The sequence below is a fragment of the Neomonachus schauinslandi genome, chromosome X (assembly GCF_002201575.2).
Source record: "Neomonachus schauinslandi chromosome X, ASM220157v2, whole genome shotgun sequence".
NCBI classification, from domain to species: domain Eukaryota; kingdom Metazoa; phylum Chordata; class Mammalia; order Carnivora; family Phocidae; genus Neomonachus; species Neomonachus schauinslandi.
The window spans coordinates 111,920,800-111,947,240 of record NC_058419.1 but is presented as its reverse complement, the minus strand read 5'-3'; the positions used below and the strand labels follow the sequence as shown (position 1 = coordinate 111,947,240).

The window sequence follows — 26,441 nt, the reverse complement described above, 5'->3', positions numbered from 1 at the left end:
TTGTTAAACTTAAAAGGTTTGTATCTAGATTCTTTATTTTGCATATGGATGTCTAGTACCATTTGTTGAAAAGACCGTTTTTCCCATTGGATTGCCTCTGCTTCTTTGTCAAAGATCAGCTGTGTTTGTGTTGAGTCTATTTTGGGGCTCTTTTCTGTTTCACAAAATAGCTTACTAGGATTGGGATCGCATTGAATCTATAAATCAAGTTGAGAAGAATTGACATCTTAATACTGAGTTTTCTAATCCACGAATGCAGAGTATTTCTCCATTTATTTAAATCTTTGATTTCTTTCAACATAGCTATGTAGATTTTTGCATGCAGATCTTGGGAAAATTGTGTTAGATTTATACTTAGTACTTTTTTTGTGTGTGTGATAATGTAAGTGGTATTGTTTTAAATTTTTATTTCCAATTATTATTCATTGCTGGTATATGGGAAAGCAGTTGACTTTTGTATATTACCCTTGTAAGTTGTGACCTAGATAGAATTATTAGTTCCAGGAGTTTTTCACTGTAGGTTTTTTGAGATTTTCTTCATGGACAGTCCTGTCATCTGTGAACAAAACAGTTTATTTTTTCTTTCCTAATCTATATCCCTTTTATTTCCTTTTCTTGTCTTAGTTATGACTTCCAGTAAAATGTTGAATAAAAGTGGTGAGAGGGGTCATTCTTATCTTGTTCCTGAGCTTAGTAGGAAGGCAGCAGTTTCTTACCATTAAGAATGATGTTAACTGTAGGTTTTTTGTAGATGTTCTTTATTAAATTGATGACGTTCTCTCTATTCCTAGATTACTAAGAGCTTTTATCACGAGTGGGTGTTGGGTTTTGTCAGTGCTTTTCTACATCAATTGTTGTGATGATACGATGTTTCTATTTTAGCTCACTGATGATGGTAGATTACATGAATTGATTTTAGAATGTTGAACCAGGCTTGCACACCTGGGACAAATCCCATATGGTCATGGTGTGTCATTCTTTTTATACATTGCTGTATTTACTTTGCTAATATTTGCTGAAGATTTCTACATCTTTGTTCATGAGAGATATTTGTAGTTTACCTTTCTTTTAATGATTTTATCTGGTTTTGGTATTAAGGTAATAGTGGCTTCATAGAGTGAGTTAAGAATTGTTCCTCCACTTCTGGAAGGAAGAGATTTTTCTGGAAGAGATTGTAGAGAATTGGTATAATCTCTCCTTAAATCTTTAGAAGTCACCAATGAAACAATCTGGGTATGGGACTTTTTGTTATTGATTTTCTTCCACACATTTAGGCGTATTCAGATGATCTTTTATTCCTTATGTACATTTTGATAGTTTGTATCTTTCAAGGAATTGGTCCATTTACCTAAGTTACCAAATTGATAGGCATAGATTTGTTCATAATATTCTTTTATAATCCTTTTAATGTCCATGTGATGGGTAGTGGTGACTCTTCTTTCATTTCTGATATTAATAATTTGTGTCTTTTCTCAAGTATCATATCTCACTGATATGAGGAATTTGAGAAACAAGGCAGAGGATCACAGGGGAAGGGAGGGAAAAATGAAACAAGACGAAACCAGAGAGAGAGACAAACCATAAGAGACTCTTAATCTCAGGAAACAAACTGAGGGTTGCTGGAGTGGAGGGGGGTGGGAGGGACGGAGTGAGTGGGTGATGGACATTGGGGAGGGTATGTGCTATGGTGAGTGCTGTGAATTATGTAAGACTGATGAATCACAGACCTGTACCTCTGAAACAAACAATACATTATATGTTAAAAAAAAAAAAAAAGAAGAAGCGGCGCCTGGGTGGCTCAGTTGTTAAGCGTCTGCCTTCAGCTCAGGTCATGATCCCAGGGTCCTGGGATCAAGCCCCGCATCGGGCTCCCTGCTCCACAGGAGGCCTGCTTTTCCCTCTCCCACTCCCCCTGCTTGTGTTCCCTCTCTCACTGTCTCTCTGTCAAATAAACAAATAAAATCTTTAAAAAAAAAAAAAAAGAGGATAGTAGGAAGGGAAAAATGAAGGGGGGGGAATTGGAGGGGGAGACGAACCATGAGAGACTATGGGCTCCAAGAAACAAACTGAGGGTTTTAGAGGGGAGGGGGTTGGGGGGATGGGTTAGCCCGGTGATGGGTATTAAGGAGGGCATGTATTGCATGGAGCACTGGGTGTTATATGGAAACAATGAATCATGGAACACTACATCAAAAACTAATGATGTAATGTATAGTGACTAACATAACATAATAAAATAAAATTTAAAAATAATAATTTGTGTTTTTTCTTTTTCTTGGTTAGCCTGACTAGAGGTTTATCAATTTTACTGATGTATTTTAAAAGAGCCAGCTTTTGTTTTCATTGATTTTCCACTGGTGAGTTCCTGTATTCAATTTCATTGATTACTTCTGTAAACTTTATTATTATTTTCTTCTTGTTTTAGGCTTAAGTTATCCCTCTGTCTTATTTCCTAAGATAGAAGCTTAATTACTGATTGTATTTTTTTAAATTTTAATTTATTTTTTTAGTTAATGATTTTAGGTCTGTTTTCTTTTCTCATGTATGCATTCCATGCTATAAACTTTTTTCCTATACATCGCTTTTGCTGCATCACACAAATTTTGTTTTGTACTGTCATTTTCATTTAGTTCAAAATATTTTTACATTTCTAAAGATTTCTTCTTTGACCTGTGTGCTATTTTTTTATTTTTATTTTTTTAGTTAGGCTTTATGCCCAGTGTGGTGGGGCTTGTACTCATGACCCCAAGATCAAGAGTTGCATGCTTCACTGACTGAGCCAGCCAGGTGCCCCTGATCCATGTGTTATTTAGAAGTGTCTTGGTTAATCTCTAAATATTTTGAGATTTTCCAGCTTTATGTTCTTGATTTCTAGTTTAATTCCATTGGTTGTGAGCATATACTTTGTTTATTGAGAGCGAGTGAGCACTAGAGCAGCGGGGGGGTAGGGGGTGGGTAGGGGCAAAGGGAGAGGGAGAGAAAGAATCCCAAGCAGGCCTCCATGACCCTGAGATCGTGACCTGAGCTGAAATCAAGAGTTGGATGCTTAACTGACTCAGCCACCTGGGTGCCCCGTGAGAGTATACTTTGTATGATTTTTATGCTTCAAAATGTGTTGTGTTTTATGGCACAGAATTTGTTCTACCTTGAGGAATGCTCCATGTAAGCTTGAGAAGAATATGTATTGTGCTTCTCTTAGAAGTATTACATAAATGTCTAATAGATCTACTTACTTGATGGTGCTGTTCAGTTCACCTATATCCTTAATCAATCTTCCTTCCTTCCTTCCTTCCTTCCTTCCCTCCCTCCCTCCCTCCCTCCCTCCCTTGTCAGTAACTGAAAGGGGTGGGTGTTGAAGTCTCCAACTATAATGTTGGATTTGTCTATTTCTCCTTGCAGTTCTATCTATATTTACCTCATGTATTTTGGTGCTCTTTTGTTTGGTGCCTGCATATTAAGGATTGTTAGGTCTTCTTGAAGAACGTATCATTTTGTAATCTCCCTCTTTATTCCTGATGATTGTCTTGGTTCTGAAATCTGCTTTGTCTAAAATTGATACAGCTACTCCAGCTTTTTTTAGATTAGTGTTAACGTGTATACCTTTTTGCATCCCTTTGCTTTTAAGCTATGTGTCTTTTTATTTAAAGTGGTTTTAAAAATCCATTCTCACAGGGGCGTCTGGGTTACTCAGTCAGTTAAGCAGCTGACACTTGATTTCTGCTCAGGTCATGATCTTGGGGTTGTGGGATTGAGCCCCGCATTGGGCTCAGTGTTGAGTGTGGAGCCTGCATAAGATTCTCTCCCTCACCCTCTGCCCCTCTCTGCCCCCTGCTTGCATGCATGCATGCTCTTTTTTTTAAAGCCATTTGCATTTGTAATGATTTTAATGTGATTATTAATATAATTGAGCTAATATGAACCTTTTTTTTTTACTTTTGTAACTTTTCTAATTACATTTTAAAAATTATTTTTATTTATTTATTTATTTAAAAGATCTTATTTATTCATTTGACAGAGAGAGAGAGAGAGAGCACAAGCAAGGGGAATGGCAGGCAGAGGGAGAGGACTGAGCAGAGAGCCAGATGCGGGGCTCAATCCCAGGGCCCTGGGATCATGACCTGAGGCTAAAGCAGATGCTTAACCAACTGAGCCTCCCAGGAGCCCCATTACACTTTTTTAAAAAGATTATTTATTTGAGAGAGAGCACGTGGGGAGGGAGGAGCAGAGGGAGAGGGAGAAAGAGAATCTCAAGCAGACTCCCTGCAGAGGGTGGAGCCCAATGCAATGTGGGACTCAATTCCAGGATCCTGAGATCAAGATCTGGGCTCTGGCGCCCCCCCTTTTTTTCTTTTTTCATTTTTTTGGGGGGAGGGCTAATCTCTGCACCCAATGTGGGGCTCCAACTCATTTCCCTGAGATCAAGGGGTCATAAGCCAGCCAGGCCTCCCTTCTTTTTTTTTTTTTTTCTTTAAACAAAAATATTCCCCTCTTTTTCTTCCTTTTGATTTTAATTGACCATTTTAAATGATTCTGTTTTCTGTCATGTCTTAGTATGTCCATTATACTTCTTTTCAAAAGATTTTTAGGGGGCACCTGGGTGACTCAGTTGGTTAAGCGACTGCCTTTGGCTCAGGTCATGATCCTAGAGTCTGGGGATCGAGTCCCACATGGGGCTCCCTGCTCAGCAGGGAGTCTGCTTCTCCCTCTGACCCTCCCTCCTCTCATGTGCTCTCTTTCTCTCTCTCTCATTCTCTCTCTTTCAAATAAATAAATAAAAAATCTTTAAAAAAAAAGGGGGGGGGCGCCTGGGTGGCTCAGTTGGTTAAGCGACTGCCTTCGGCTCAGGTCATGATCCTGGAGTCCAGGGATCGAGTCCCGCATCAGGCTCCCCGCTCAGCGGGGAGTCTGCTTCTCCCTCTGACCCTTCTCCCTCTCATGCTCTCTGTCTCTCTCGCAAATAAATAAAATCTTAAAAAAAAAAAAAAAGATTTTTAGTCCTTGCCCTAGAGTTTACTGTATATATTTACAACTTACCTAAGTCCACCATCAGATAAATGTATTCTGCTTCTTAGGCACTGCGTGTACCTTAACTAGAATTTTCCCAATTCCTCCTTCCCATCCTCCTTGTAACATTGCTGTCATTCATTTTACTTATCCATATGCTATAATCAGTGAATACATTGTTACTCTTGTTACTTTGAATGGTTATCTATTAATTAAGAATAGGAAAAACAGATTTTATTTTGCCTTCATTTATTCCTTCTCCAGTGCTCTTATTTTGTGTAGATTTGACTTTATGACCTGTATAATTTTCCTTCCCTAAAGAACTTTTTAAAACAGCTCTTACTAGCCTGGTCTGTTAAAAAATTCCCTCAGTGTTTGTTTATCTGAAAAAGTATTTCTCCTTCACTTTTGAAGGATAATTTCACTGAATACTTTGTAGGTTGGTGGTTTTTTCCCCCAACACTTTACATATTTCACTTCATGGCTTCTGAAAAAAATTGGATGTATTGCCTGTCCTTGTTCTCTGTAGGTAAGATATCTTTTCCCCCGGTTGATTTCATGATTTTATGTTTGATTTTTCTGTAGTTTGAATATGATGTCGTTTAGGTGTAGTTTTTTTTCTATATTTATCTTGCTTGGTCTGCTCTGAGCTTTTTTGATGTGTGGTTTGGTGTCATTAATTTTGGAAGATTTTTGGCCATTATTCCTTCAAATATTTCTTTTCCTTCTGGTAATCCGGTTACACCTTTTGTAATTGTTCTGTAGTTCTTAGATACTGTGTTCTGCTTTATAATATTTCTTTTTTCTCTTTGCATTTAGTTTGGGAAGTTTCTATTGAAATATTTTTAAATTCACTAATTCTTTCCTTGGCCATATCCAATCTATTGATAAGTCCATTAAAAGCATTCATTTTGTTGTAGTGTTTTTTTACTTGTAGTATTTCTTTTAATTTTTTCGTAGAATTGTGTATGCTTACATTACCCGTCTGTACTTGCATGTTGTCTACTTTTTCCATTAGAGCTCTTAACAGAGAACTCATAGTTATTTTAAATTCCCTATCTGAAATTATTCCTGATAATCCCCAGATCTGTGCCATATCTGAGTCTGGTTCTGATGTGTGCTTTGTCTGCTCAGACTGCCTTTGTCTTGCCTTTTAGCACGCTTTTTAATGTTTTTTAAAATCCAGAGGGGGGCGCCTGAGTGGTTCAGTCGGTTAAGCGTTTTCTGCTTCTCCCTCTCCCTCTCTCCCTCTCCCTCTGCTGCTCCCCCTGCTTGTGCTCGCTCTCTCTGTCAAATAAATAAATAAAATCTTAAAAAAAAAAAAAACAACCCAGATAGGATATATCGGGTAATAGGAACTGAGGTAAATAGGCATTTAGTGTAATGTTTTAGGTTATTTGGCTTGGGGCTGGGCTGTTAAATGTTGTACGCGTAGGTGCCAGAGGCTTCAGTTTCCTCTAGTGTCTTTTTGTTTATTTTTCTCCCCCATTGTCTTTGTGTTTCCCTAAGAACTCCTTTTTAAATAGTTTAAGTAGTTAATAGTTTAAATAGCTTCTTGCAACTCTTTCTGTTGAAATCCGCTGTTACTGTACCAGAACCTTGTGACCTGGTGGTAGAGTATGGGGAAGAGGAAGTGTTCTATAATCTTAGGACCAAATCTTAAGTCTTTTGGTAGCCTGAGTCCTGGCCTGCAACCTTCAGAAGTATTTTTTAGCCTTTTTTCTCCCCTTCTTTTTAGGTGAAGCAAGAAGGCTAGAGGGGCTGTAGCTGGCTAATTTCCCCTCTCCCAGGACAACATTTAAGGCTCTGGTAATTTTCCCTTTAGTGTTGGCCTTTGTTATGGAGAACATTCTAGGCTTATTTCAAAACCATTACTTTTTCCCTGGGTGTTTTTCAAAATGGTTATATTCCCCTTCTTCCTCAAAAGGGAGAAGGTTTCTATTGGATCTTTACTCTGGGCATATTTCAAAATTGTTACTTTTTTTTTTTTCTAACTCTCACCCAAAAGGGGAGGAGATCATTCTTGGATCTTCATGTTCAGAACCTGGTGAAGTCCTGGAGGTAAAGCCAAGAGAGTGTGGAGGGCCCTCCTAAGACTTGGTCGCTAGGAGTTCTTACTTGGCAAGCCTTTGTCTAAATTACCATTTAAGTTTTCTCCCTAGCGTATTGCTCTAGTGCCTCCTGCTCCAGGTAAGCTGTTCTTGGGTGTGATTCTTTTTGCCTGTCTCTCCAGATTTTAGGAGTTCAGTTTGCCTTATGTCCTTAATTCTCTGATAAGCCTAAGGAAAGTTGATTTTCAGTGGGGTTTTTTTTTTTTCCCCTCTTGCTGTAAGGATAGGAGTGACAATATTCAGGTACTTTATTTGTTGGGACTGAAACCTGACGCTTTATGTTTATGTTTTAAAATGGAAATACCTTGTCCAGTTTAAAAATAATTGTTCAGCAAGAGACTTTTAATTTCTCTATGAAACATTTGCTTGGCTGAGATGACTCATTCTTAGTTATTTTCATCTCTTTGAATCTCGGATCTATATATTTTCAAAGTGCTTATTAGCAAGAACTTCTTCAGAACAAAATATTTGAAAAACTTAAGAGCTTCTTATAGTTCTAGAAAATTGCTAATAACTTTACCCTAAATTAACTGGAATTATTGATTTTCTCCCTCCCTACCCCCCCAGCACTGTTTTTAATCAGATACCTTTTAGAATCGGTGCTAAAGTAGTTTCAGGGATTATTGTCTTTAACCTTCACTTGTTATTACTTTACCCTAGTTGTTTTTGAAAAAGTAACTCAATTTTCTGAGGCATTTTGAAATCTCTGGAGACTAAGCACTGTTTAAATTTGAAAAACTAATGAGAATAAATGCCTAACTCTTATGCTGCCAGTGGTTTATTTTCAATTAACCTTGAAGAATGTATTAATTATAAACTGTAGATCTTGGTAACTTTAGCCTAATAGGATTAATTTCAGAATCTGCATGATAAAGGACAATTTGGCTAAAATGTGTTATTTAAGCAACTGAGAAAGTACAGTGTATACTTCAAAGCCTTGTAATTTGATTACTTGCTAAAAAATTGCATTTTGGGAACCTTCAGTTCTTATCCTTGGAGAACAGTTGTAACCAACCTTGGGCAATTGAGACATTGTAAATTACATTAACCTTGCCCTCTTTTTTTAGGTTTCATTTTAAGTTTTATTTTTCTCACTGAATCTACTGTGAGGAATAGCTGTTAAACCAAGAAACAAATCAGCTGAATGGTATTTAAGATTATTAGTTGGCAAACTCATGTTTAAGAAATATTTTTCTCTTTTAATTTTCTTAATTGTTTAAAATGAATGTCTTTGCGAATGAAAGTTTTTCAGGAGGGAGAATTAAAATATTAACCATTATGGGTTTTATCCTAACATACTAAATAAAATTTGTTTTTAGAAATGATGAGTTCATGCTGTATTGAAAGAATTTGATTGAAAATAATTATTTTTTGCCACGTAATAATCAATTAGTTGTGGGTTTTTTTAAAGTAAGCTCCAGGGCGCCTGGCTGGCTCAGTTGTTGGAGCATGCAACTCTTGATTTCAGGGTCGTGTGTTTGAGACCACGTTGGGTGTAGAGATTACTTAAAAATAAAATCTTAAAAAAAAATAAAGATCCATTTGTCTAGCATGATTTGAATTAGAGGCAGAAACCTTTACTTAGGCTTTTGCTTACAGACATTTCTTATAAAGAAATAGGGCTGTCAGGAGGAAAGGGAGAAAGAAGAGCAGGTCTTCAGTAGGGGCACAGTTATGGGTTGTGCCCCATGCCAGCTCCCACCAGCCCTGAACAGATTAGTGGTCGGTATCTGTGTTTCTCCTCCTGAAACTTAAACCCTCCCTTAAAGCCCCCCCAAAACTGGTGATATAACAGTCTCCTAGAAGAAACCCACACAAATGAACACAGTGTATTAATATTTTAGTCTTAACAGAAAAGCTTCCATGTGTTCACATTTCAACGGAGATAGTGGTTCACATTCAGTAAATAAGTAAGTTGAGGCCTCTGTTGGCTGGATCCTGACTTGCAATTTCCAGATAAGAAGGGAGCTGTAGCTCCTCTTTTTTTTTTTTTGGTCCTGATCTTGCTACTTTATGCTAACTGGGATGGCAGCTACCTTTACAAAATGTCCCTTCATTCACCATAGCATTCAGGACCACAGTGCCAGGATTGGTCATCTGTTACCCTCTCTAGGGGAGAGACTCTCAGGGTCACCCCCATGATTCTTGACATCCTCTTCTACTTTTTGTCACCGCCAAAACTCACTGGCTAACCATTTTAGCACAGAACCCTTATCCCTGTACTGCTCTGTACATTCTTCAATTGTACCCTCTCTCTTCCCCCAGCCTTCCTACAGACCCCTAGAGCTCCTGAACTGCCATTAGTAATTTCTCCCTCAGTTTCAGTCTTGCCGCAGCATCACAGTATAATCATGCTTTCTGCTCCTAGATTTCTCTGCTGCTAAGCAGATGCCTGAGGTAGCCTCCTCCAGCACCAGTCTTGGGCTCTGCTACCTCTACTTAATACCTGGTAACCAGTTTGCCTGCCTTTGAGCTCCCTGAGTACAGTGAGTTCTCCCACCCTCAAAGCTTTGCCCATGCTGGCTTCCATCACAGCTAATAGTTTTCAGACTCTTTGCCTGGCTGACTCTATACAGACTGATCTGGATTTCCTTGAGTTAATTTCTGTCAGTACCTATTTTGTTTTTACTTCTTAGTACTTATTTAAAATTGCAATTCTATATTCATTTAGCCTTTTTCATTGATTCTAAGATGTACATTTCCCCTCACATTTCTGAAATCAAGGCACCTCTTAACACTGGATGCCTTGATTGCTTTCTGAATGGTAAGTAACATAATGGTTTATCTTATAATCGGTTGTCTTAGATTTAATAAAATACTGGACTTTTTTTTTTTTCTTCAAAGTAGGCTCCACGGAGTTCAATGCGGAGCTTGAACTCATAACCCTGAGATCAAGACCTGAGCTGAGATCAAGAATCGGTTAACCGACTGAGCCACCCAGGCACCCCTAAAATATTGTACTTTTAATGATCTCTTTCCTCTAGTTAATTGCAAGTTGCACAAGTACAGGAATTCTGTTTTACTCGCCCATAGGGACCAGTGCCCAGTATAGTACCTGGTATCTAGTAGGCACTGAATAAATAATGCTGGGATGAATATCATTATATATTTGGTTCCTCCCCCCCACCCCCCCTTTTTAAAGTAGTCTCCACACCAACACGGGGCTTGAACTCACAGCCTGGAGATCAAGAATCACACGCTCTACTGACTAAGCCAGCCAGGCACCCCTATCATTACCTACTTCAGAAATGATGGCCCTAATAACGTTTGAAGATGAATTGGTCAATATATGCATGTGAATTTTTAATTCAGTTTCTGTGTTTCAGTCTTTGTCTTTGGAGATTGCTTTATTCTGGAATTGAAGGAAACCTTTAGATGTGTTTATGTTGTTTCCTCATTTTTTTTTTTTTTAAAGATTTTATTTATTTATTCATGAGAGAGAGGCAGAGGGAGAAGCAGGCTCCCAAGGAGCAGAGAGCCCGATGCGGGACTCGATCCCAGGACCCTGGGATCATGACCTGAGCTGAAGGCAGATGCTTAACCATCTGAGCCACCCAGGCGCCCGCTCATTTTTTTTTTTTAAGATTTTATTTATTTATTTGATAGAGCACACAAGCAGGGGGAGCAGCAGGCAGAGGGAGAGGGAGAAGCAGGCTCCCCGCTGAGCAGGGAGCCCGATGGGGGGCTCGATCCCAGGACCCTGGGATCATGACCTGAGCCGAAGGCAGACGCTTAACCAACTGAGCCAGCCAGGCGCCCCTAAGTTGTTCCCTCATTTATGTAATTTGTCCCATTATTGATATATGTACATCCTTATTTAAGAGTATTTGCTCACCATGTATGAAAATGAATCCATATAAGCTTTTATTAGGTATCAGCAGTTGTCTTTCATTAGGAAGAAGAGTGAGGAAGGTACCAAAGGGTGTAGCAGACTTTTAAACTTCAGAAAGTTTTGAGTGCTTGAACTTACTTTTTCATTTTACTTCGTCCTCCAAGGAGTGCAATCACTTGGTGTCCTACTTCTTTTAAGCGAAAGAACAGCGAACAGGCAACATGAGTGACTGGAGTGCCTTAGGCCAACTCCTTGACAAGGTTCAAGCTTACTCCACCCCTGGAGGGAAGGTGTGGCTCTCGGTCCTTTTCATTTTCCGAATCCTGCTACTGGGGACAGCGGTTGAGTCAGCCTGGAATGATGAGCAGTTTGCCTTTCGTTGTAATACTCGGCAGCCTGGTTGTGAAAACGTCTGCTATGATAAATCCTTCCCGATCTCTCATGTGCGCTTCTGGGTCCTGCAGATCATATTTGTGTCCATCCCCTCACTCTTGTACCTAGTGCATGTATTCTACATGATCCGCAAGGAAGAGAAGTTGAAAAAGAGAGGGGAGGAACTCAGAGTCACTCAAAACGCTGGTGTCCACATGGAGGTGCACTTGGAGGAAATCGAAGTTGAGATCAAGAAGTTCAAATATAGCGTTGAAGAACACTGTAAGGTGACTATGAGAAGGGGCTTGCTGCGAATCTATGCCATTAGCGTCTTCTTCAAGTCTGTTTTTGAGGTGGCCTTCCTGCTGATCCAGTGGTACATCTATGGATTCAGCCTGAATGCGGTTTACACTTGCGAACGAGACCCCTGCCCGCATCAGGTGGACTGCTACCTCTCTCGCCCCACAGAGAAAAGCATCTTCATTCTCTTCATGCTGGTGGTGTCCTTGGTGTCTCTTGCTTCGAACATTCTCGAGTTATTCTGTGTCGTCTTCAAGGGCATTAAGGACCATGTGAAGGATCCAGAGAGTGAGCCTTACCTTGATTCATCTGGTCTGCCAAGCCCCTCCACTGACTCTTCATCAACTGTTCCTCTCTCCACCATATCCCTTCCCAGGGACAAGGTGGTTCCTGGAAACAGGAACAGTTCTTCCTGCCGCAGTTACAATAAGCAAGGAAATGAGCAAAGCCATGCTAAACAGAGTGCATAGCAAGATCTAATAGGGCAGGCAGGAAGCACCACCTCCAACTTGCACGCATAGCCTTTTGATTTCCCTGATAATAAGCAGAATTCTGGGGGTGGGGGTGGGGATGACAACAGTAGCTACTGGGTAGTAGTCATTGTAGACCAGCAGCCATTCTGCAAAGCCAGCAGTCATGCCAGCAGCAGGCTTAATGACCTAGAGATCTAGACACATGCCTGAAAACATTATGATTCTGCTCAGTTGTTAAAGAAAAGGAAGGTACAGTGGAGAGTGTACTTTTGTTCCAGAGGAGGTGGTACTCAACAACGTCAGTTATGGGGCTTAACAGACATAAAGGGTTCTTTCTGGGGGGTCTGGGATAGGAGAGGAGAAAGGGGGGGATTAATGGAGGAACATACTTGGTATTTGAAATGGTTGACGCGAAGAATTTACATTCTAAATAATAAAAGTTGCATTAGGTGGCACATAAGTAAGGACTTTTTCTCTCCCATATTTCCTGAGAATGGTTCAGTGTATATGAAAGAGTGATAGATATCTGTCATGTATTGGTACAAACAGATGCAATATAAACTCATGAACATGGATTTTAAAATAATGCAGGGTTCAAATTTGAGCATTTCTCATGGATTTTGCGGTGTGGGCCGTATGATCTTTACATAATTCCTACTGTGAAAGTGAAACACACTTCCCTCCCCAAAGTGCCCCCCTTTACCCAGTTTAGCCTGTTATGGATACTGGTTCTACTCATTGTGAGTTTTTTCTTTTATAGAAAGATATCAGGAATGATGTCCTTTTTCTGAAATGTAATGACTGACACTTGAATGATAAGACTTTTAGTTCTGTAAACAGCACTCATTAATGTGAGAAACTTAAAAAGAATGCTTAGAGCTGGACTATTAAATGTTCTTACATGAATTTTACAGTAACTGATAGTGCTTGGATTTATTTTACTTAATAAATCCTACGTAATAAGCATTATTTTAGAACTCGTATTCTGTTAATGAGTTTGGTAGGCAGTCTTTTGGGATGGCCAGTGTTTTTGATGTTTGTACTAAGATTTTATTTGGAATGCAAGAAAGGTTGAAAGAGGTTTGAGTATTACCTATGTACCTAATGTGTTGGAAATATATACTAAACAAATCTGTTTATTCAAATGACTTTTCTAAAACTCACAGATGGTTGGTGAAAATGCTGAGCTTCATACTTTGTTTTTGCATGACAGCTACATAAACAGTTTTGTACACTAAATGGTTTAACATTTCACATTAAACTAATGTCATGTTCAGCTTTATTAAATGCAAATGTAGAACTAGTCCATCATATATTCTAGAGAATGTTCTTTATTAAATAAAGTTTTAAGAGAGCAACCTGCCTGTCTGCCTCCTCTGAGAGTTTCTGGCTGCATTCATCTTCCCTAGTCTTTTGAACTCTTCCTTGGTACATCTTAATCTAAGCAGAATCTACTACAGAGTTTTAGAAATGGAATTGCAGTGATTCTATTACAGAAGGTTTTAGTATTAGCATCTTTAATTATATATAGCAGGATCACAGATAGACCCACTACATAGATGTGCAAAAAATGTAGCTTCTTTTTTTTTCTTTTAACTGACTGATCTACTCTTCATCAGAAGCTTCTTCCCACCCCACAGGGCAGAAGGAAGGAGAAGATGGGAACAACTGAAATGTTAAACCTGCCAATGAACAGCATCTTGCTCTGACAGTTTAAATGGTCTCATTTGTAAAACCCAGTCTCTTGGCTCATTAAAGAGTCTTTCAGATTTCCTTCTCACAAACTGTTTTGTGAGGAATAAGCACAGTTATTTACTAATGGGATGTGTGTTTCTATGGGGCACTGCAAAACCTCTGAAATCTTGGATTGGACTTCCTGTTTCACATTGATTTTCACATATTGCTTGCTTGATTTTGTTAAAATTTTTATCTTGAGATAATTACAGATTTACATGCAATGGTAAGAAATAATAGATTCCATGTATCTTTCAATTAATTGCTCCCAATAGTAACATCTTGCATAACTATAGTAGAATATTATAACCAGAAAACTGACATTGATATAATCCATTGACCTTATTCATATTTCACCAATTTTACATGCACTCATATATACATACGTGCGCACACACGTGTGTCGTTTTTAGCACTTGTGTAGGTTCATGTGGCCACCACAGTCAAGATACGTAACAGTTTTATGACAAGGATCCCTTGTGCCGTTGATAGCCACGGTTGCACTCCTCCATGCCCCTCTCCCTAACTCTTTGCAACCACTAATCTGTTCATCTCTATAATTTTGTCATTTCAAGAATACTATTTAAATGGAATGGTACAGTGTATAACCTTTTGAGATTGGCATTTTTCTCAGCAAAATTCCGTTGAGACCCATCCAAATTTTTGTATGAACCAGTAGGTTTTTTAATTTAATTTTTTAAATTTTTTTATTGCTGAGTAGTAGTCCATAGTATGGAGGTACCACTGTTTATTCACGTGTTGAAGGACCTTTAGGTTGTTTCCAGGTTTTGGCTATTACAAATAAAGCTCTTTGAACATTTGTGTATAGGTTTTTTTGTGAACAAAAGTTTTCATTTCCCTGCGATAAATGCTCAAGATTGTTACTGCTGAGTTGTAAGTGAATATATAGTTTTATAAGAAACTGGCATGTTCTTTTTCCGGAGTGGTTTACATTCCCATCAATAATGTATGAGTGATCTCATTTCTCTACATGCTCACCAGCATTTGGTATTATCACCGTTTTTTATTTTAGCCATTCTAGTAGGTATGTAGATGATCTCATTGTGGTTTAAATTTGCATTTTTCTAATGGCTACTAATGTTGAGCATCTTTTCATGTGCTTAATTGGGATCTGTGTGTCCTCTTCCGTGAGATATCTGTTTCTTCTGTCCATTTTCTAATTGGATTCTTTGTTTTATTACTATTGAGTTTAAGGAGTTAAAAAAAATATATATTATGGATTAAAATCCTTTGTTGGATATGCCTGAAAATATTTTCTCCCTGCTTGTAGCTTGTTTTTCATCACTCAATAAGGTCTTCCACAGAGCAAATTATTTTAATTTTGATAAGATCATTTATCAGTTTTTCCTTTTATGGATTGTGTTTTTGGTGGTAAGTCTAAGAACTTTTTGTCTAGTCCTATATCCTAAAGATTTTCTTCTTTGTTTTCTAAAAGTTTTATAGGTTTACATTTAAGTAAATGTAAGTCCGTGGTCTTGCTTTTAAGTCCATGATCGATTTTGAGTAAATTTTTGTATTAGTTGTGAGATTTTAGGTTGAGGCATTTTTCTTCTCATCTTGTCTCATCTCGTCTTGTCTTGTCTCTTTTCTTTCTTGGCTATGGAGTCCAATTGCTGTAGCACCACCATTTGTGGAAAAGTCTCTCCTTCCTCAATTGAATTGCTTTTGCAGGCAAACATCAGTTAGATGTATCTGTGTGGCCCTACTGATCTGTGTGTTTATCCCTCTGCCAGTATCACACTGTTCTGTAGCTCTGTAGTAAGCCTTAACATCAGGTAGAGTGATTCCTCTCATTTTACTCTGCTTTTTCAAAATTTCTTCAGCAATTCCAGGTCATGTGCCTTTCCATTTTCATTTTAGAATAAATTTGCCTATATCTACAAAACTCTTGCTGGGATTTTTTATAGGAATTGCATTAAAGCTATATATCAATTTGGGGAAAATTGGCATCTTGTTGAGTTTTCTAATACATGAGCATAGTATGTTTCTCAATTAACTTAGGGTTTCTTCAGTTCTTTTCATTAACATTTTGTAATTTGTAGGATACAGATCCTGTACATATTTCATTAAGTTTATATTGGACTATTTCATTTCCTTGGAGTAACTTTTTTTAAGATTTTTATTTATTTATTTTAGAGACAGAGAGAGAATAAGTGCGGGGGGAGGAGCAGAGGGAGAGGGACAAGCAGACTCTGTGCTGAGTGTGGAGCCCTACATGGGTCAATCCCACGGCCCCAAGATCATGACCTGAGCTGAAATCAAGAGTCTGATGCATGGACTGAGCCACCCAGGCACCCCTTTCCTTGGAGTAATTGTAAATGATATTTTGCTTTTAACTTCGGTCTCCCATTTTTGTTGTTTGCATATAGAAATGTGATTGATTGGGGTGCCTAGGTGGCACAGTCCATTAAGCCACCAACTCTTTGGTTTCGGCTCAGGTCATGATTGCAGGGTCCTGGTATTGAGCGCCATGTTGGGCTCTGTGCTCAGCGCAGAGTCTGCTTGAGGTTCTCTCTCCCTCTTCCTCAGCCCCTCCTGCTTGTGCTGTCTGTTTCTCTCTCTAAAATAAATAAGTAAATAAATCTTAAAAAAAAAAAAAGAAATGTGATTGATTTTTGTGAGTTGATCTTGTATTCTACAATCTTGCTAAACTTATTAGTTCTAAGAGGTTTTGGTGGATTCTTGGGATTTTTTTTGTGTGTGTAGATGATCATGTCATCTGCAAATAGTGTCAGTTTTATTCCTTTGTTTACAGTCTGTATGCTTTTTATTTCTTTTTCTTGGCTTATTACTCTCATTAGAACTTCCAGTACTGTGTTCAGTAATAGTGATGAGAGCAGACATTCTTTTCATGTTCCTGATCTTAGAGAAAAAGCATTCTGTCTTTCACTGTTAGATATGTTAGCTCTAGGGTTTTGTGGATGATATTTATAAAGCTTGAAAGAAACTTACCTTCTATTTCTAGTTAGCCAGAGTTTTTTTTTTTTTATCATAAACTGGTGTTCAATTTTGTCATTCTTTTATTGTATCAGTTGATATGATCATATGAGTTTTCTTCTTTACCCTGTTGCATGGTTTTCAAATGTTGAATCAGCTTTGCATATCTAGAATAAATCCAACTGGTCATGGTATACAGTTCTTTCTATATATCACTGGATTTGAAATGCTAATATATTGTTGAGGATTTTTGTACGTGAGTTCGTAAGAGATGCTGGTCTAAACTTTTTTTTTTTTTTTTGTGCTGTCTTTGTCAGGTTTTGATATCATTGTATTAGTAGCCTCATAAAATGAGTTGGGAAGTGTTTCCTCCTCTTCTAATTTCTGGAAGAGATTGTGTAAAATTGGCGTTAATTCTCCTTAAAATGTTTGGTAGAATTCTCTAGTGAACCCATATGAGTCTGAAGTTTTTTTTATTGGGAACTTTAAAATTACAAATTCAATTAATACTTATACAACTATTTAAATTGTTTATTTCATCTTGGTTATGTTTGGTAGTTTGTGGTTTTCCAGGAATTGGCCTATTCCTTCTAAGTTGTGAAACTTAAGGAGTGTGAAGTTAATGGCCATGGGATTCTAGGGATCTCCCCCCTGTTTTGTTACTGATATTGATGATTTTCATCTTCTCTTTATGTTTATCAGTCTTGCTAGAAGTTTATCAATTTTACTAATCTTTTAGCAGGACCGGTTTTAGCTTCATTGATTTCCTTAATTTAAAAATTTTTAAATTATTTTATTTTATTTTCCTGTTTGATATTTCACTGATTCCTTCTTGTTTTGGGCTCATTTCTTTTTCTGGTATTGAGGTAAGAATTTAGATTATTGATTTGAGAACTTTCCTCTTTTCTTTCTTTTTTTTTTTTTTTTTAAAGATTTTATTTATTTATTTGAGAGAGAGAGAGCACATGAGAAGGGGGAGGGTCAGAGGGAGAGGCAGACTACCTGCTGAGCAGGGAGCCCAATGCGGGACTCGATCCTGGGACTCCAGGATCGTGACCTGAGCCGAAGGCAGTCGCTTAACCAACTGAGCCACCCAGGCACCCGAGAACTTTCCTCTTTTCTAATGTGTGCATTTAGTGCTATAAATTTCTCTGTTAGTACTGCTTTAGCCGCATCACACATATTTTGATTTAATGTATTTTCATTAAGTTCTATGAAATTAAGATTTCCTTTGAGACTTTCTCTTTGTATGATGGCTACGTTGAAATTCTTGCCAAATAATTCTGCCATCTCTGCGTTAGCATCTTTTGATAGTCTTTTCTCATTCTTGTTGAGGTTTTCCTAGTTCTTAATATGATGACTGATTTTCTGTAGAAACCTGGACATTTTGGATATTATGTCATTAGACTATCTTATTTAATCTTCTGTTTTATCTGGTCTTTTATGACAGTGCTCTGCAAGGTAGGGGGCACAAATGGGGATGGTAGTTCAGTTTCCTCCTTCGGCCTCCATTGATACCTACTGGGGAGGGGCTCCTTGATACCGATGTGAATGGGAGTTTGGCTTCTTATGTGGCCTTCACTGGTACTACCCTGGCAGGGGATTGGACATGCTTCCCACTTTGCCCTTATTGATGTGAATGGAGCCAGTGTTTCATTTGGCTGGAGTAGGGTGGTTGGTTATTGTCTAAATGTTTTCTGTCATGCTAGGCTGCTCCTTGCCTGGTCCTTTAGCTTGAGAGAGCAGGCTTTCATTGGAGCTATTTTTAATCTCTGCCCATGGGTGTTTCTGGGTCGCTTGTTGAAGTAGTTTTATTTATTTATTTATTTTTCTAAAGATTTTATTTATTTATTTGACAGAGAGAGACACAGCGAGAGAGGGAACACAAGCAGGGGGAGTGGGAGAGGGAGAAGCAGGCTTCCCGCAGAGCAGAGAGCCCGATATGGGACTCGATCCCAGGACCCTGGGACCATGACCCGAGCCGAAGGCAGTTGCTTAACAACTGAGCCACCCAGGCGCCCTGAAGTAGTTTTATTAAGGTTGCTTTAAAATCTTTGTCAGATTCTAACATCTGATTCATCTCTGTGGTGACGTCTCTTTTCTAATTCAAGTTGTGACTTTCATGGTCCTTGGTATGATTGATATATATATTTTTATTGTATCCTGGTCAGTTTGGATATTATGACCTCTGGACTTTATTTATTTATTTTTGTTCAGCAGTCAGTCTCCCTGTTGGGTGGTAGTCTGATGGCTGGCTAGGTATGTTCAGCTTCCTGCTTGCCCCCCCCACCCCCATTGTTCTTACTCTCACTGCCTCCTTGCAGAAGGGTGGGGTGGATGTTTACCTCCTCATTTGGCCCTGCTAACAGCTTCCCAGAGAAAAGTGGACCAGTGATTCACATTGCCTTATTGCTTCTGCTCCATCCTGCAGACACCACTGCGGCAGAGGGGCCAGAGTACTGTTGCCTGCTTCTGCCTGGAGGGAAATGGAAGATCAGCTCTTGACTGGACTTGCCAATATGACAAGGCAGGGAATGGGAGCTGTGCCTGCTTCTGCCAGGCAGGGGATGGAAGATTAGCTCCCTGCTCAACCCCACTAACAGGGACAGCACCAGGTGGGGAGTTAGGGAGTTGGAGCCCTGCTGCCTGCTTCCTTGGTGTGTGTGTGTGTGTGTGTGTGTGTGTGTGTGTGTGTGTAAGTAAGGAGTGTCTATCTGCTCAGCCCCGCTGAAACCTCAGTGGGATGGTAGTGCAGTTTTTCCATTGATGTTTGCCTGGACTAGGGTGAGTGTTGCCCAAAAGATTTTCTCTTGTTAGCTCATCCTTTTCCTGTCTTTTGGCTGTGAGGACAGAATTTTCTTGGCACTTCTTTATATTTGCCTCCTGTCGGTCCTAGTTTGGAGGCTTCTGCAATACTCTTGGGGATGCAGAGGAGACAGTGGGGAAACCCAGGGAACTCACTGCCACGGTGTTCCTCAAGTCCTGAAGTCCCAAGGCAGTTGGCCACTTTCCCACCTTGTCTTCCTATGCTTAGTTGTATGTTATATACAGGGATTTTTAGTTTCAAGAGGAAGGACCGGGGAGAAGTGGGGCTGCTCCATCTTTACCAAAACTAGAAGTCTCCACGTGTGTGTGAAAATTCTGTAAATATCGGTTTATATGATAACATCAGTTCTTGAAATAAACCATATATCAGGCACTGTGATTGGCCCTGGGGACTATAGATGGTACTGAGATAGCATCCTTAACTTCAGAGACCTCGCCATTTTGTAGAGTTTAAAGACCTGTGAAATAGATTTTAATTTGCCTCTTGACACTGAGGTAGAAACACAATTCTTTATTTTAGAAATGAAACTAAAGGGGCGCCTGGGTGACTCAGTCGTTAAACATCTGCCTTTGGCTCAGGTCATGATCCCAGGGTCTTGGGGTCGAGCCCCACATCAGGCTCCCTGCTTGGTGGGAAGCCTGCTTCTCCCTCTCCTACTCCCCCCTGCTTGTGTTCCCTCTCTCTCTGTCAAATAAATAAATAAAATCTTAAAAAAAAAAAAAAGAAATTAAATCTAGCTCCATACCATGTGGCTTCTGGCATTGGAGCTCCTTTGCTTCCCATTGACTGATATAAGCCTTCTTTGGTTTATGAAGTGCCAGGCAAATGGGGAAGAGGCCTAATCCTTAAGTGCCTTGTTGTTCTCATGGTTACCATTGCTTGTTACTCTGGTTACCATTAAACCTTTTGCCAGGCACTACCCTCCAGTGGGCATTGTTTCCCTGGCCCCAGCTCTCCAGACTATGGTGCTTAGTGATCAGACTGGAGGAATCTAGCCAAGTAACACCACTGTCCAAAGTCCTGGACACCCCTCTGCCTCATGCAGAAGCCCCAGCTCTGTGATCCTCCTAGTCCTGGAGGATCCTCTGCTCCTGGAAGAACATCAGCTCTCTTTGACATGAGCCTATTGGATGGGAAGTTCAGCTCCACTGCCTTTGTAAGTCTGGGCTTTATAATAATGACTGTTAGTTCTCCCTAGGGACAGGAGAAGGCACCCCCCCCCTCCCCTCACCCCCAGGGACAAACCCCATGTTCTCTGAGTTCCTCTGGAAACATATTTGGGAATGCCTAGAGCATTTTGAACTTTCTCCCTGATGATAGTAATAATAGTAGTAACATTTAGTTCATGTGCTGTTCTGAGCATTTTACTTGTATCCCCTTATTCAGTCCTAATAGCAATCTCAGGAATAAGTGACGTTAGACACAATTTTCAGAAAAGGAAATTGAGGCACCGAGAAGTTAAGTAACTTGTCAAAGGTCACTTACCTAGTAAATGGTAGAGCCATGATTTAAATTCAGGCAGTTTGGCTCTAGATCTGAAGTTCTTACCCTTCTTCTGGATGTGTGACAGTCTTTGAGTTTCACTTTGCTTTATTATTATTTGTTTGAAATCAAGATTGTGTCTGAAGGAAGTGCTTCTGGGTTTCTAAAAGGTATCATCAATTAAGTAATTTTATGTAATTAAAGACTTTCTAATTAGAAACACTTTGTTTCCTTTATTATGAAACCACATAGATCTGGCAATGAGAGTACGAAAAATAACCAGTACATATCTTGTATTTTAAATTGTTTGGGGTACAGTCCTCTAATAATGAGGTTTTTAAATTTGTTTCAGAAAGTAAGAAATAATTTTGTTAGAAATTTCTGCATTTTCTTTGGTTGTTTAGAGTTCAAGAGAAAATTTAGCCAGATTATATTGTATTATATACATCTATTATTTGTCACATCTATTTATACATTTATGATATTTTCTATTGCTTTAGGTGCCTCTTTGTTCAAATACAGCTAGTAGAATAACTAGAAGGATGTGATTCACAAGTCATTATATTAATATTATCCATGCCATTAGATTTAAATTCTACTTTTGGGGCTTATTGTACTTAGAATGTAATCAAGTTTTTCTGTTCAGGAGTGATTCATGCTGCCCTTTACCTTGCTTTTTCAGTGAAAATTTAAATTTTCTCATTTAAAATGTGGAGTCAAGTTTCATTTACATATTCTGTGTACTAGGTAATATAACAGTTTGTTCTATTCTTTATAAACACAGTGTTGAATATAAAATTTGTCGTGTTTTGTTAGAAAATGATGTATAATTTCTCTTAAAATAATTCATTGATTTGCATTTTTCATGTCATTGGTGTTTAAATTTCCATAGGCACTTACCCAGTCTGTGACTTATCTGAAGCAGATCTTTCAAATTCATATTGATTTATTATCAATGCCATTTAAATACATTCTTTGTTGATGTATAAAGGGATCTTTGTTAGTTCTAGCTCAAGAGAAACCACAGGAGCGAGTTTTAGAACTTCAAGTTAATTGATTAAGCAGACATTTATTAAAGCACCTGCTGTAGTGAGTTCTGCTGGATGTTTGGGATAAAGAACAAAAAGGGCATGGTTCATGATTGTGGAGAGCCCACATTCTAGAAGAAAAAGGCTCATGACAGCATAGTGGTTAGAATGTGGTCTCTGCCCTTGAGTAGTTCATAGGCTGTCGGTGGATGAGAATGTTAAGAAATAAATAGGTCACTCATTTCAAAACTCAGGTGGTCTTTTTAACAAGATACTATTTCAGTCTTTATTTTCTGTGATGTTTTTAGTTAAAATTTAAATATCTCTATTCTCTGTGTGTCCATGGCTTTATTTCTTCTTGGTCCCTGTAAGATCCTTAAGAGGTACTTAGAGCAGCTCAAGTGCCTAACTCATTTAGCCTACCTTTATGGAGTGTCTTTCTGCTAGGTCTTAGGGGCATAGAGTTATGTGAAGCGCTTAGGCTTATGGATCTTACAGTCTTGAGGTGGGAAGTGAGGCTGAATGGCAAACCCCAGATTCCCATGCAGGTATGCTAAGATCCTGGTTGGAGGTGTGTATAGAGTGCTAGGGACCACAAAAAAGGAACATAGAAAATAAGCTGGGGGATCTTGGAGTGCTTCCCAAAGGAGGGTTTTAAAGGAAAAAGAAGAAATAACTTGAAGTAGCAGGGTTGGCTTCTTGTGATTTAAGTTCCAGCTAAAAACAAGTCACCTCCATGGGTACTCCCTCACCCAAATAAATACTCTATTTGAATTGCCCTGTTTTGTTTAGCACAGTACCTGTCACTGGGTAGGAGCTTGAAAACTGTTGTTTGAATAAATGAATGAATGAAGAAAGGATGAATGCTGGAGGCAGAGTGTAAGCAAGTATATGTGAAGATTCATTTGAGAAACTACAAATAATTAGGTGTGACAGGAGCAGGGTTTTTGTTGTTGTTTTGGGGTTTTTTGTTTTTGAAGTTAGGAGATGAAGCATGGAATTAAAACTTTATATTGAAAGCCTTGGAAAGCTGCTAGGCTGCATGGTATGTAATACATCTTTCTTTTCCTCAATCCTGTGATTGAAAGCAGAGTATGTTTGAAATATCTATTATGTGCAAACTGATGACCTCACTGAGGTCTTTGGAGAATATTCCTACAAGAGGATTTCAACTAGAATGCCTCAGTGATATTCTTGACATCAAATAACCAGCCACACAAGAATTTTGTTCAGGTTATACAGTGTTTCTTGGCTGATTCTCTCAAAACAGTGAACTGCTTGAGACTTCTATTCCACAATTGTTTCAAAGGCATGGCCACTTCTGGGATTTTTGTCCTCTCCTTCTCTTTTGCTTTAGCTCTCAAGGTGGTGTGTTTGAGGTCATTCAGCTTCCTTTATGATGGTGGTAAACAGTTCCATGCCTGTACAACAAGATGGTACAGTTCATTTCTGTGGACATTTTTGTTACATAGCTATCATATGTAAGATAAAGTGCTGGGTACTTGGATATAAAGGCTAACCAGACTTGCTCTTTCAAGAATATTTAGGCTGTTGTTTTATGTTTGATACTCCTCTCTTTCTGTGGTAAGAGAAAGTGAATCTGACATTCTCTAGTTTTCTCCACAATGCATAAAAGATAAAATAAGTTTTAACTAAACTAGATACTTTGAAAATAAGTTTTTAAGAAAAGAAAAACTGTTGCTACCTATGTTGAATGTAATTTTCAGTTTTCTACATGGATATGGTTACGGCAAAAAGTGGTGACTTGGAACTTGTTTCAGATTTTAGTTGTACCATTTTTGTTTGCATATGTGTGAGCGTATCTATCAGAATGTATGATCATGACTTCCCTAGAGGTAATCCAGTTCAGTTGTTTGAACAGAGAGCTTCTGAGTTTGTTTCACTCTCCCTATCAGTCTTTCACATTTTGGCAACATTGTAGTAAGCTGGAGGACCTTATGCCTGTAGCCTAACCCTGTTATATGGAACATAATTTCTGTTGCTTTTGAACTTTGGAGTTTCCTTAAGCATGTTTCTGTCCTAAATCCCAGGCATATTTCTCATGAGTTGGAAGAAAACATGGTGTTTTGACTTTCTTCACCAGTTTTCAGTACTCTGATTGTTCTTCTTTTATAGGTAAATTTAAAAGTAGGGCCAGGGGCGCCTGGGAGGCTCAGTCGGTTAAGTGGCTGCTTTCGGCTCAGGTCATGATCCCGGGGTCCTGGGATCGAGCCCCACGTCGGGCTCTCTGCTCGGCGGGGAGTCTGCTTCTCCCTCTCCCACTCCCCCTGCTTGTGCTCTTGCTCTGTCAAATAAATAAATAAAATCTTCAAAAAAAGTGAAAGTAGGGCCAAAAATCAAGAATTACAGATTTTACATTTTATATATGCATGTACGATTTATCAGCTTATTGATGAATAAAAGCAAAATGGAATCAGACATTCTTAAGCAGTGGTTTTATAATCACTTTAGTAGTAATGTTTCTAACTTGAGCAGAAGGTGTGAGTATATACTCATGGGTCTGGTTGTTGTTAGCGCTCCCAGAAAGCAGTGAGCAACTTGCCTCTATATTAGCTCTGCTATTGTTAGCATTCTATACATTGTTTACCCACCAATGTCTGCAAAACTTAAGTATGCTGACTTCATTGGTATCTACACAATTTCCTGGAAGAAATTGGCCCTGAGAAAGCTAGGCACAGTCATTCCTTCCTTCAGTAAAGAAATCTGTAGCAAGCAGTCTATCACTAGTAAAACAGGACAGTAGATTTTGTCTTCATTTGGACCATATTTTTTTATGTTGATCATCAGAGCATTTTATTTTATTTTTTTTTTAAAGATTTCATTTATTTGACAGAGAGAGCGAGAGAGCACAAGCAGGGGGAACAGTAGAGGGAAAGGGAGAAGCAGGCTCCCTGCCAAGCAGGGAGCCCGATGCAGGGCTTGATCCCAGGACCCTGAGATCATGACCTGAGCCGAAGGCAGACGCTCAACCATCTGAGCCACCCAGGCGCCCCGATCATCAGTGCATTTTAGTTATAAACGTTTTTTTTCTTTTCCCCTGTCATTGTACCTGAATATATATTTAACAGGGGTAATATTTATGGAATACCTGGTGATGTATCTTGGGTCAGTAAACTGGTTTTTTTCTTCTTTTTCTTCTATCTTGGTTCCAGGTAAGAGAGTAGGGTGAATGCCTCTTTGTAGGGGAAATTACTGTGAGACTTAAAAGAGAGATGAAAGGTGCCAAAGGGGTGTGAGCCGAACAGGCTGAGTTAGGGCAGGCAAGTCTTGACAGTCTCTCCCCCTGCCCCCCATTACCTCAGGGAACTGATATTCTGGATTTAGGGAGACCATAGGTTGAGGGTAAATAAAGCTGAAAGTGAAGGAAGCTTATGCCCCATTCCCCTTTTGGAACTGAGGGAACTGCCTTGCAAAGTTGCCTCATCACAGTGGAAGCAGCAACAGCAGAGTAAAATGTGGCATGCTGTGGTTAGGTGGAGAGAAGATTCCTGGGTCTCTCTTCAGCTTGTGACTGGCTTCTAAGGAATCTCAAAGTTACTGCACACTCTAGGTGGCTGGGTTGAGAGCCAGTGAACCTATCAGTGGGGATGCTATGTTGAGGGGCAAGCTGATAACACTATGGTTGATAGCCAGGTCGTGGGTATAAATGAGATTGAGGAGTTGGATGTCTTCACCAATTAAAGATGAGAAGGGGCCAGACACCTGGGCTATAAGCCAAGAGCACATACCTGAGTCCACAGTCCCCATGGGGTCCAACAGCAACATTGGGCCAGTGCTCTGGGGTCCAGGCCTATAAGGAACCTTGTCTTGGAGACCAGAGTCCCAGGGGACAGTACAAGGGCCTGTATTTATCTGAAAGCCCTTCCCTTACCACAATGAAGTTCTGTAACCCCAACCCACATCCATACATCCATCTGCCATCTTGGTAGAAACAGGGAGAAAATCTGAGGGGGAAGCTGAGCATTTTCTTGAAAGAGACTATAAACCAGAAAAGACTGAGTTACTATAGAATGCAAATTAAATCAAGGTCAGAGCTTGGAAAGAAAGGTTAAAAGTTATAGAAAATTAAAAAGCTACATTTTCTTGGCACATCTTAGATTGTCTTTGAGGATGTATTTACAATGTTAAATGTAAATTTTGTACTCTTCGTTCACTATGGAACACAGCTTAAGTCAATGATTATCTGATTGAGGATATAGATTGCCTGCATTTGGCATGCCTAATTAATACTATCTTCTCAATTGACCACTAGAGGTGAAGTTTTCATTTTCTCATTGTCTGCTTATTGTTGTAAAATAA

The 26,441-nt window shown here is 39.1% G+C and overlaps 1 protein-coding gene and 1 pseudogene across 1 annotated transcript in view; both read left to right on the top strand.

Annotated features, from left to right (window-relative positions):
* The window catches only part of CDKL5 (cyclin dependent kinase like 5), a 124,579-nt gene that overhangs the window by 18,041 nt on the left and 80,097 nt on the right, over positions 1 to 26,441 (top strand). The window lies entirely within an intron of this gene.
* Positions 11,169 to 12,290, top strand: LOC110575050 (annotated as a pseudogene).